We start from the raw sequence: 12,313 nt of genomic DNA, 5'->3' as shown, positions 1-12,313 counted from the left end.
ATACGGATGTTTTTGCTTTTCTTTTTATACCTAGTACTTAGTACATTACCTGACACATAATAAATGTTTAATAAATTGCTTATTGACTTCATTTGATTCATTCATAGCAGATTATATAACTAACTTTCACTTAAGAAAGTTACCCTTTCTTTAATTGACATACAATTAAGTAATCTTACCAATTACTTTTAATTAGTAGTCTCTTTCTAGTTAGGGTTATTTAGCCCTAACTCAAAAGAAATTACCTCCATTTAGCCTCTCCCTCTTCCCTCTCCCCTTTTTCCTCTCCCTCTTTCTCTTCCCTCTCCCCATTACCTCTTCCTCTTCTTCTCTTCTCTCTCTTCCCTCTCCATCTCTCTCTCTCTTTCCCTCTCCCTCTCCCTTTCCCTTTCCTTCTCCTCCCTCTCAACCAGTCAATGTGAATGTATTGAATACTTACTATGTGTCAGACACCATACTAAATGTATAAATAGCTATAAAAAAAGTCAAAAAGAGTTTGTTCACAAGCTCAAGAAATTCACATTTTAATGAGGAAGACAGCATGTAAATAATGTCTACAGAAGACAAATATGGACTACTGGAATATAAACAAAGAGTAAGCATGACCTTTGAGGGTAACTAGGGATGGTTTCTAACTGAAAGTAAAATTTTAGGTGGATTTTAAAGGAAACTATGAAGAAGTAGTGCAGATAATAACCTTTCCAGGCAAGGGGACAGACAAATGAAAATGTCCAGGAGTTTTGGAGATGCAGCATGTCTTTCATAAGAATAATAGTATGGTGTTTTGGACAGGTCTCAGATTGCATATCCCCTCCCACTTTTCTATTAATATATAATCCATCTTTTTGTAACATCTCCAAATTGCTTCTTTTTTATAGTGAAAGTAAAAGTGGGATTAAGCATAAAGAAGGGATATGACATCCAAAATCACATTTTTTCCCCCTGAGGCAATTAGAATTAAGTGACTTGTCACACAGCTAGGACTGTTAAGTGTCTGAGACCAGATTTGAATTCAGGTCCTCCTAACTTCAGGGCTGGTACACTATCCACTGTGCCACCTACCTGCCCTATCACATGTACTTTGAAAAAAGATATCAGGCTTACTTGAATATTGCATATTTTCAGATCCAGGATTGTTTATATTATATCAAATTGCCTTTCAAAACATTGTTGATCTATACATGTATATTTTCTCTCTATAAATTAAAGGTATATATTCTTTACTACCACCATAATTCACTTTTTAAGGATTTTTTCCATAATTGATAATATATTACTAGGAACAAAACAAATGTTCATTCTCCATGCTAACTTGATGACAAAGGTGAGAGGCTATGTCATAGCAAACATAGAGCCAATACAAGATCATGTAACTGGTTCAAATAAAGATGAATGATTTTTGTTTGCTTGTTTGTTTGTTTATATCTACATATAATTCCAGCATTTTGAATAAAAATTTCAGTTTTGTTTTGTTTTTTTGTTTGTTTTGTTTTGTTTTTTAACAATCAACAAATGGAGCAAGACCAATTTAACTTAGCTGACCTGTCAGTTCAAGCTAAACCTTTGGTATTTGAGCCAGGGACTATGTTTTAAAAAATGAATTATTCTTCTTGATCCCAGAGAGATAAATCCCAGTTGGAAATCACTGGTACAATTTCAAGCTTGATATAAGGAGGGAAGTAGAAATTTTCCTAACATGATAGAGTCGAATGAGTTTCCAGGTGGTAGTAGGTTTCCCTTCTTTAAAAAGGCTAAATAATTATTTGACCACATGGTCCTGGAGGAATATAAAGAGAAACTAACAGTTACCTGTTATGGGCCAGAACTCTGAACTTGAAACAAAGGATTCTTACAAGGTACTAAGTCAGTGGAATTGATAGAGACAATAGTTATCTAATTTAGCATGGTGCTTAACAGTTCTATAGTTCGGTACATGTACTTAGTACTTACTATATTTCTACAAGATTCACACCTTTGATAAAAGATCATATAAGCTCAGACACACTCAGCCAGAATCAGAACTAGGGAAGACAGAGAAATGGTGGCAGGCTCTCCTCCTTCGCTTCTCCCCTGAAACCAAGATCCAGAAGGCCTCCAGAAAACTATCTGAGCCCCAAGTGAAGGAGATAAGACTTTGAGAGTGATAATTAAGGATTTGGACTTTAACCCCTGGCTCCATTTATGGTGATTACTGAACAGAAAAGAAGGCTGCTCCCAGAGACCCCAAGAAAACCTCAACAGAGAACATCACATTTTAGAGAGAACATTACAGTTACATTCACAAAAGGTCTTTTTTAGCAAGAATATCACTTCCTTGATCATCTAGTTGTCTTGGATAGGTCTCAGAGTTAGACCCCTATCCCCCTTTTCTGATATATAATATGTCTCCCTTTAACTTGTACAAATTGATTCTTTCACTCTGTACTAGGGCCATCTTGAATCTGTTATATGTCACAGTTTGAATCATTCGAAGAAAACTACAAAGTTCCAGTTAATCTTCACTATTCCACATCTCAAATTCTTCCCTGAAATATATCTGACACATCATTTTATCAGTGGCATAGATATTGAATTCTTATAGCAAATGGACCTTATCTATAAACCAACACAATACTCTAACTTTAATTTGACCATATCCTTACTATATATATGTGTGTGTGTATGTATCAGACTATCATACATGTGTATACATACATATATATACATATATATGTATATATATATATATATATATATATATATATATATATATATATACATAATAGTCTTATATCCCCTCGCCAAAAGCTCCTTTCCATCTTCTTAGGATAACAGCTTTTATCATGTTCTAGCTTAACCAAAATAATTAAGGAAATAATCGAATTAAAAACTAACAAAAGAACAAGAAAGCACTGTTTGTTGTTTTTTACACATTTGGCTTTATTAATAACAACTAGATATTTAGTGTTGCCTAGAAAACTTCTCCCTAATCTTCAAATGTAAAAAAAAAAAAAGTAGGAGAAAATTTTTCAAAGATATGCTAAATTTCCACCAATGGATCCGATAGAATGATCAATGTTTAATTTAAACTGTCCTGATTCTAAGAGATGGACATTTCCAGCCTTGGTGACAAACATAAAATATCAAGTATTCAAGAATGTCTCAAGTAAACATCTAGTAGAAACCTTAAACCCAGTGTATTAAAAAAATGACCTTTTATCTTTCCCCCACACCCTAATTTGTAACTTCCCTATAAATATAAAGTTTAATACCATCCTTCCAATCCCTAAGATTGCCTCTCTATCTCTTGTGCCCTATATCCAATCATTTGCCAAGCACTATTGATTTCATCTTTGAAACATTTCTTGAATACTCTCTCTTCTCTCTAATTTTATCATCACTGATTCAGACCTTAATCACCTCACTCCTAGACTATTACTGTAGCTAGAGTAATTATCTATATCAATTGTTAACCACCAACTATCCTTGAAACACATAGGAGACCCCATTGCAGCAGTGGATCATCAAAAAGCTGTGGGCATTTACCAGGAAATTCACCTGATTATGACATAAGAAAGTTAATTCAAAAAGAAAAAAACATAAAATCACATGTCCTGAACAATTCTAGGGTTTCTAAAATACAGTTCTGATAATGTCACACTTTCCTATTAAATAAATGCTAGTAACTCCCTTTGCCTCCAGGATCAAATACAAAATGCTCTCTTCAGCATTGAAAGCCCTTCATAACTTAATCCTCTCTTTTCCAGTATTCTTACAGCCTACAAAATTCCAAGGTAATTGAGGTCCAGTGACGTGCCCAAGATTATATAAGTCTAAAATGTCTGAGGCTAAAATTTGAACTTATGTTCTCTTGACTCTAGAACCAGTGCTCTAATCACTGCACCACTTAGTTTCCTAGCATCATGTAATCTTAGAGACAATGACATTGTCCTTCCCCTTGTTTTTATTGTTCTTTCATGCTCAAAAGAGAATCAGTAAGTCAGTATCAGTAATTCAGATGCCAAGGGTTACAAATGAATTGGATTTAAATGAGCTAGGGCTATACAAAGTCAGCAGACTCATTTTCTCCTCTGGAATCATTTGGTTCCAGTGGCAAGGTATAGCTCAGAAAGACAGGAGATGGCCCTTGATATAGTGGGAAATCTTGACATTTTTAAGCTAAGGTCTTTCCCAAGCCTCAATTTGACTGAGGCAATTCCCATTCAGGGATTAAGGTTAGGTAAGAAATAGCCTTTTTTACTTATTTTTAAGTCAATCTAGAAGGAGAAGACTCTCAGGGTTACTGGTCAAAACAAAAACAATTGCTATTTACTTTAACTAAGAACAATCAAGTCCCAATTACCAACAAAGAACTACCTCTCTCACCTCCACACAACTTTTCTGACCATGCCTAAAAAAGCTCTCCCTTTTTAAATCCAGTTACTGATTTCCTTGGCTTCTTTTAAGACTCCCATCTTTTGCAGGAACCCTTTTTCTTGATGCTAGTTCCCTTCCTTCTGTTGATTTTTTTTTTAATTTTTATCCTGTCTATAGCTTGATTGTATATATTTATTTTCATATAAGATAGTAAGGTTCTTGAGTACATAGACTGGCTTTTACCTCTTTTGGTAACCTTAGCACATTACATGGTGTTTGACAAATAAATAGTAGGCACTTAATAAATGTTGATTGATTGACATGAAATTATTGTCCTAAGCTAAATCAAATAAACACAAAGTTGAAGAGACAACAAGTAGGATCTTGTTGATCCTTAGAGTAAAAGTTTGGCTTTCTCTTGGAGAGTTACAATAAAAAGGTTTTAGTTTTATAAGCCTTACATCTTCTGACAACCTGCCCCAGGAACTCATGGTCCAACTTTAATCTTTTATGTATGTAAAATATGTAATTCTACATATGTATTTATAGTAATGTTCACTCCTCTTACTTCTCTCCCTATTCCCAATATGTATCAACAGATGATCATTTCCACCTCTTAGCTGCTTATTAGAGGAAGAGACCTATCTACTTTCTCTGGATGAGGAGAATTGTAATGTGCTTTCCAGAACCCCCAAATTGGGGTGCCAAAATATTATATGCTTTCTAGAGCCCCCATGCTGGGGTGCCGAAATATACTGTCCAGACTAGCTCTCTGGAGGATCTCGGCACCTGCCAGAGTCCTTGGTCTTAGTGGAGGAGTGAAGAGAGCAGGAGACCCACCAGGATGGTCAAAGAAAGAGTCTTTCATTCAAAGTCCTCTTAGACCTTAAATACCTTAGTATGATTACATCATTACTGCATACTGAGCATGTGCCAACTAGAGAATCATTACATCACCATAGCACACTGTGCAAGTGCTAACTAGAAGCACCCTGCTATTGATATGTAAATTCCTCTTACTGTAAGTATCCCTTGCTTCAAGTACAACACAGGTGGTCATACCCTCCTTGACTTCTCAGGAAAGCCGAGAGTTCTTAGGGAAGATGGGGAGTCAAACTAGACATTGTCAGCAGGTTCCCTCTGGGCTGAAGGGTCTTATATCTTATCTAGAGTTCCCACCCTATCTGAGTCCCTCTACAGAGACCTTAGGTTGGCTGTGGATATTTTATTTGCACAAGGACATAAACCACACAGGATTCTTCTATTGTATCTACTATATTGCTCCTTCCAGTTTTATTTTTATTAGAGTAAATGTGATCTCTTAAGTTGAATTTTCCCACAAATTTGAGAGTTCTTAGCAATTGAAATTATACTGCTTTAATACATTATTTTAGAGTTTCTCACTAACCAGCCCCTTCTTTACAATTACTCACAGACTGTTAATTTTTAGTTTAGAGTGTTCTAAATCTAAACATACTATAATGATTTCACAAAGTTAATTTAAACACATCTAAATATATGTTTTTTAATTCAATGTAAAATCTAATTATTATTATATTATTTAATACAATTTAATAATTGTACAAAGAATGTACAAAGAATTGAAGGAACATTAACAAGTTCTTTAGAAGAAAGAAGAAAGGAGAATGAAGAGTCTGAAGATTTTGCTATAGAAGGATTTAAGGGTATTTCATCCAGAACAAATAGCATGAACTAAAAATTTCTTGTTGACAACTTGAGAAATGAGAAGCAGATTGAAATATTTTGGCCAAAACTTGATGGCCTGTCATATTGAAGAGGGATTAGACTTTTTCTGCTGGGCTTCAGAGGGAAGAATTAAGAGTCATTAGAATAAATTAGAAGAATTAGAAGAATTCTCATAGGTAGTGTTGACTAGATGCTATTCAATTTCACTTCCAGTAGGAATCTCTGATTCTAATTACTAGAAACAATTACAGAAAGATGGATTAGTTTAGATGTAAGGAAAAACTTTCTATTAAAACTTTCGAAACACAAAGCGGATTGTCTGATAGTAGCTTCTCATCTTTGGTGGTTTTCAATTAGAAGCAGTTGGCTAATTGTCAGTGATGAATTTTTTTTTATGATTTAGGTAAGTGTAAGATTAGATTTTAATTTTTGCCTTATACAGAGTACCCCAACAATCTTAATTTGGAGTTTTAAACTGTTAAAGCTTTCAAAGGAACCTTATCTTTTTTTTTTTTTTTTCCCTGTATAGAGGGAACTTTAACCTATTAAAACTCTATGTTAAGACTTTGGGTACATCAGGTATGTGACTCACTCAATCAGAAAATATTTTAAGGCCTATTACATATAAGTTTTGAATCCCAGATAAATCCAGCAACAAAGAATGTTTGCTAGAAATAATTTGATTTCAATATATTTACCATATCCAGGTAATAAAGACAAATTACAAAATAGTAGACATATGTTGAGCACAACTGTATTATTTTCAAGGTCCAAGTTTATTCATTTTGGAGAAAAACATATATAATAATAGTTAATATGTGTGCATTATTTATTTTGTCTGATGAGCATATATATAACAATAATTCATATTTTACAACAATGTATCTTGTGTTTTCCTAAATTTGAGTTAACTAAAGTGAGAATTATCATCTCTAGTTTACAGATTAGAAAATATCAAATGAAGTCACTTTGTGCTCATATTTATATTATTTATATTTATATTCTCCTATATAGTTCCCAATATACTTTCCTCTACAACAGCCATCTGAGCTTCAGGTAGTGCAAGTGTCATTTTACAGATGAGATAATCTGATGGCCCAGCTGATAGAATACTGGGTATAGTGTCAAGAAGTGTTAACTTCAAATCCAGTCTGACCCTTATTAGCTGTATGAGCCAGAACAAATTATTTAATCTCTATGGCTTCAGTTTTCTCAACTGTAAAATGGCTATAATAATAGCTCTTTGCCAGTATAGTTGTGAGGATTAAATGAATTAATACTTTTCAGGCTTTTCACATATTGTCTGGCAGATAATGGGAGTCTAATATATGTTCTTTTAACAGAAAAATCCATCAGCATAGGACTGTCTCCTTATTGGTGGAAATCAATGAGTAAGGAGTGGGGCAGAGTAAATGAAAGAAAGAAAAAGAGATCTGTTCTTGTCAGCATATTTAGGTTCCTTAGTCTGTTTGGGCCTCCAAATTGAGAGAGAAAATGGACATTGCCAACCGCTAGACTTTAGATGATTGAAGGGAGAAAAAGACTATGGGAAGAAGCCAATAAAAGAGGAGCTGATAATATCTATCATATCACTATTCCCAGATTACTATATTAAAGATTTGTGGAATTTCCCCTTTGGAGAAGATTAGGGAGTGTCTCTTGGTTGAGTTGAGTTACTTTACTGTCAATGAGAGAAAACTTTTACTTTGTATGGTCTATATGGATTCTCTGATTTCTGTTTTATTGGTTTAAACATTTTTGTTGCTATTTTTATACAGATATTCATTGTGGAATTGATATTTAGCTGGAATTAAAATATTGAACATAAAATTTTCTGTTCCCTCTTTAAGAATGGTAATCAGAACTTTATCGTTTTTTTAACAACTATAATTTAAATTTTATTATTAAACATAGTAGAAATATATGTTAAATCCAATATATCCATACATATTTATACAATTATTTTACCTCACAAGAGAGAAAGTGAAGCAAAATAAAATGTAAGCAAACAATAAAAAAAAGAATTAAAATGGTATGCTGTGAACCAGTCCTTTCTCTGAGTGCAAGGTGGCTCTCTTCATCACTGAACAATGGAAACTAGTTCAAATCATCTGATTATTGAAGAGAGCCATGATCAGGATTTTATCTTGAATCTATCAACTACATCCCACTGACTAATAGTAGGAAGCAGGTAGATATAATTCTAACCCTACAACTTATCTTTCTGAGGATAGTAAAGCATCAAACTTTTGGCTTCAATCTCTTGCTTAGCCTCCTGAAAGGAATTAACATCTTCTTTTGAGAAAGGGGAGGTATATGAGATGCCTAATTTTGCCTTCATTCTACCCCTAATTCACACCATTTAGGAGACAACCTTATCATGTTTCTTATCTCTTGTCTCCTCAAAATCTGACCCAAACTACAATATTGAGTAAGTCACATAATCTCTGGATGTTAGTTTTCTCATTGGAACAGGTTGGAGTTGACTAGATGTTATTTAATTTCACTTCCAGTATGAATCTATAATTTTAATTGCTGTAAGTACTGAAAAGAGGATTGTGAATTTAGAAAGCACTAAGTACTCCATGTTCCAAAGTTTACTAAAATAAATATGAGTAGGAAGGGCCTGAGAAGGCCTGGAGAAGATATGACTTGCCATGATTTTCAATGGATCAACAGGATAAAGAAAAGCAGAGAGCATAGGAATCAGTGTCTTATGTGAATTTTAATTCCCTCTTCCTTGCTTCCTACACTATTCCTCTAAACATAAAATAAAAAAAGAACTTTTGACAATTTGAAGAATTGTGGGAAGGAATGATTTATATTGTGCAAAGATCCTTATTTTTAAGTTTGAAAACATAATAAATAATGTTGATTTCTACAAATTACAATTATCACACTTATTTATGAAACAACCTTTATTTAAAAATTGCTTACATTAAAATCCAACTGTAGAAACTGTTATTCCTTTTTTTTCTTCATATTCTCATAAAATTTAAGATCACTTTCATACTGTATGTTAAACATATATAATTGCAACCACAGATCATTTAAAAGAAAACATTCTCCTGTAAAATATCTGAAGTACTGAAGACTCACTTGATTGTCAGTTAAATAAAGATTTTCTCTCTTCACTATCAAATGATAGCTTGTCCTTGTCCCATTCTGCTAGACTACATTAGCTTTCTGCAGTGGTTGCTTATCAATATAGACAAAGCAGTCAATGTAATAGAATTTAAAAAGTACAAAAATTGTACTGACTTACCAAAATGTGTGTTGTAGCTTTTTAAAAGAATAAACAAAATAGCAGGAATTGGCTTTATTGCATCTTCTTTTCCACTTATGATCCTGAGCTATAAAAGGTGCAATGTAATTAAAAATAGAAGTCAATAAATCTGAGCCTAAATACACATGGCATAATAGCATGATAATGAATCTGAACTTGAAGATTCCCACAATTACGAAGTCTGAATTTAATTTCTGCCAAGTCCTAAAAATGAAGCTTTACCCCAGAATTCAGTGTTTTTCTCTCTAGAAATAGACTATTTTTTTGTCAATTGTTTTCATTTTCATTGTAAAACAATGGGAACAAAAGGAAGAAAGGGAGTGGAAAATGGTATTAAGCAAATAACATTCGTTTCATCTTTTTTTTATTATTATAACTTTTTATTGACAGAACCCATGCCTGGGTGATTTTTTTACACCATTATCACTTGCACTCACTTCTGTTCAAATTTTTCCCCTCCCTCCCTCTACCCCTTCCCCCAGATGGCAAGCAGTCCTATACATGTTGAATATGTCACTGTATATCCTAGATACAATATACGTGTGCAGAACCAAACAGTTCTCTTGTTGCACAGGAAAAATTGTATTCAGAAGGTAAAAAATAACCTGGGAAGAAAAACAAAAATGCAAACAATTTATATTCATCTCCCAGTATTCTTTCTTTGGATGTAGCTGCTTCTGTCCATCTTTGATCAATTGAAACTGAATTAGCTCTCTTTATCGAAGAGATCCACTTCCATCAGAATACATCCTCAAACAGTATCGTTGTTGAGGTATATAATGATCTCCTGGTTCTGCTCATTTCACTCAGCATCAGTTCATGTAAGTCTTACCAGTCCTCTCTGTATTCATCCTGCTGGTCATTTCTTACAGAACAATACTATTCCATAATGTTCATATACCACAATTCACCCAACCATTCTCCAATTGATGGGCATCCATTCATTTTCCAGTTTCTAACCACTATAAACAGGGCTGCCACAAACATTTTGGCACATACAGGTCCCTTTCCCTTCTTTAGTATCTCTTTGGGGTATAAGCCCAGTAGAAACACTGCTGGATCAAAGGGTATGCACAGTTTGATAACTTTTTGAGCATAGTTCCAAATTGCTCTCCAGAATGGCTGGATGTATTCACAATTCCACCAACAATGTATTAGTGTCCTTGTTTTCCCACATCCCCTCCAATGTTCCGCATTATCTTTCCCTGTCACTCTAGCCAATCTGACAGGTGTGTAGTGGTATCTCAGAGTTGTCTTAATTTGCATTTCTCTGGATTAATAATGATTTGAGCATATTTTCATATGTCTATAAATAGTTTCAATTTCTTCGTCTGAGAATTGTCTTTTCATATCCTTTGACGATTTATCAATTGGAGAATGGCTTGATTTCTTTTAAATTAGAGTCAATTCTCTATATATTTTGGAAATGAGGCCTTTATCAGAACTTTGACTATAAAAAAGTTTTCCCAGTCTATTGTTTCCCTTCTAATCTTGTCTGCATTTGTTTTGTTTGTACAAAATCTTATCAATTTAATATAATCAAAATTTTCTATTTTGTAATCAATAATGATCTCTAGTTCTTTTTTGGTCATAAGTTCCTTCCTCTTCCACAGGTCTGAGAGGTAAACTATCCTATGGTCTTCCAATTTATTTATAATCTTATCCTTTATGCCTAGGGCATGAATCCATTTTGACTTTATCTTGGTATGTGGTGTTAAGTGTGGGTCAATACCTAGTTTCTGCCATACTAATTTCCAATTTTCCCAGCAATTCTTATCAAATAATGAGTTCTTATCCCAAAAACTGAGGTCTTTGGGTTTGTCAAACACTAGATTATTAAAGTTATTGGGTGTTTAAGCAAATAACATTTATTTTCATTTTGGCTAACTCTCCTTTTGACTTGTTCTTTCCATTAGAAGTAGAATCAGAAACACTTGAATTTAAATCTAGCTTCAAATAATTACTATCTATATGACTTTGTATAAGTCATCTAACCTCTGCCTGCCTCAGTTTTCTCAATGTGAAATGGGAATAATAACAGAACCAACTCCCTAGAGCTGAGGTGAGGAAGAAATGAAGGTATTTGTAAAGTGAATAGCATAGTGGTTGGCATTTATGAATTGTTGTACAGTTATTTGATGAAGATAGTTGAATTCTGAATATGGTAAGAAGCCATAGCTTGTTAAAGTCCTTTAAAGTACTAGACAATAAAAGTTAGTTTAAGTCAGAGTTGAGGATTTAATTGAACTTTTAGGTGGAGCAGTGATCAGACAGGCTCATAGAAAATGGACTCTTCATAGTTCTCCAAGTCCTTGCCAGGATAAAAATTAGAAGGACAAAAATATAAAAGCATGAAACAATTCAATTCCAGTTAATTCAACTGGAAAGGTATTCCTTAAAGCCCTTTTCAGGCTTATTCTAGCCACACCTGTACATGAAAGATGCTGGGAGTACAGGTAACTAATGTCTTTGGTCTTGTCCAAGCTTAGTTGTGTCTACAATACTTTTTGTCTTTTTTTCTCCTTATCAAACCTCAGTGTGGGAGAAAGTAGGATTCTTAAGCTAAGAAAATGGGAATTTCATGCCCCAGAGTTATTTTGAAGTTACTTGATAAACAGTTTTTAATCTAATCTTCATGCTTTAAATCTGAGAGTAATATGAAATACTCATAGTGAGCTCAAGTGGGATTGTCCATAGAGACCCTAAAACCAGGGACCACTAAGTTTAGTACAAAGAAATGATTAAGCCTGAAGGCTTTAGAGAGCTGGGAGGCTGTTTGATCTAAAAAGCTTGGTGCCTGGGGCTTAGAATTTCCTGCTGGGGAAATAAAAGCCTTTTTAACCAAGACAGAAAACAAGAGAACTAGAGAGGAGGCTTTTTGCTGGTCCTATGAAAGTTTCCTTTCTTTTCTTAAAAAAAAATAATAAAACAAGGAGGGACCAAGGAGAAGATGCTTGTGAGCTT

Source organism: Antechinus flavipes, chromosome 2 (genome assembly GCF_016432865.1).
Source record: "Antechinus flavipes isolate AdamAnt ecotype Samford, QLD, Australia chromosome 2, AdamAnt_v2, whole genome shotgun sequence".
Classification (NCBI taxonomy): Eukaryota; Metazoa; Chordata; class Mammalia; order Dasyuromorphia; family Dasyuridae; genus Antechinus; species Antechinus flavipes.
Note: the sequence above shows the minus strand (reverse complement) of the source record.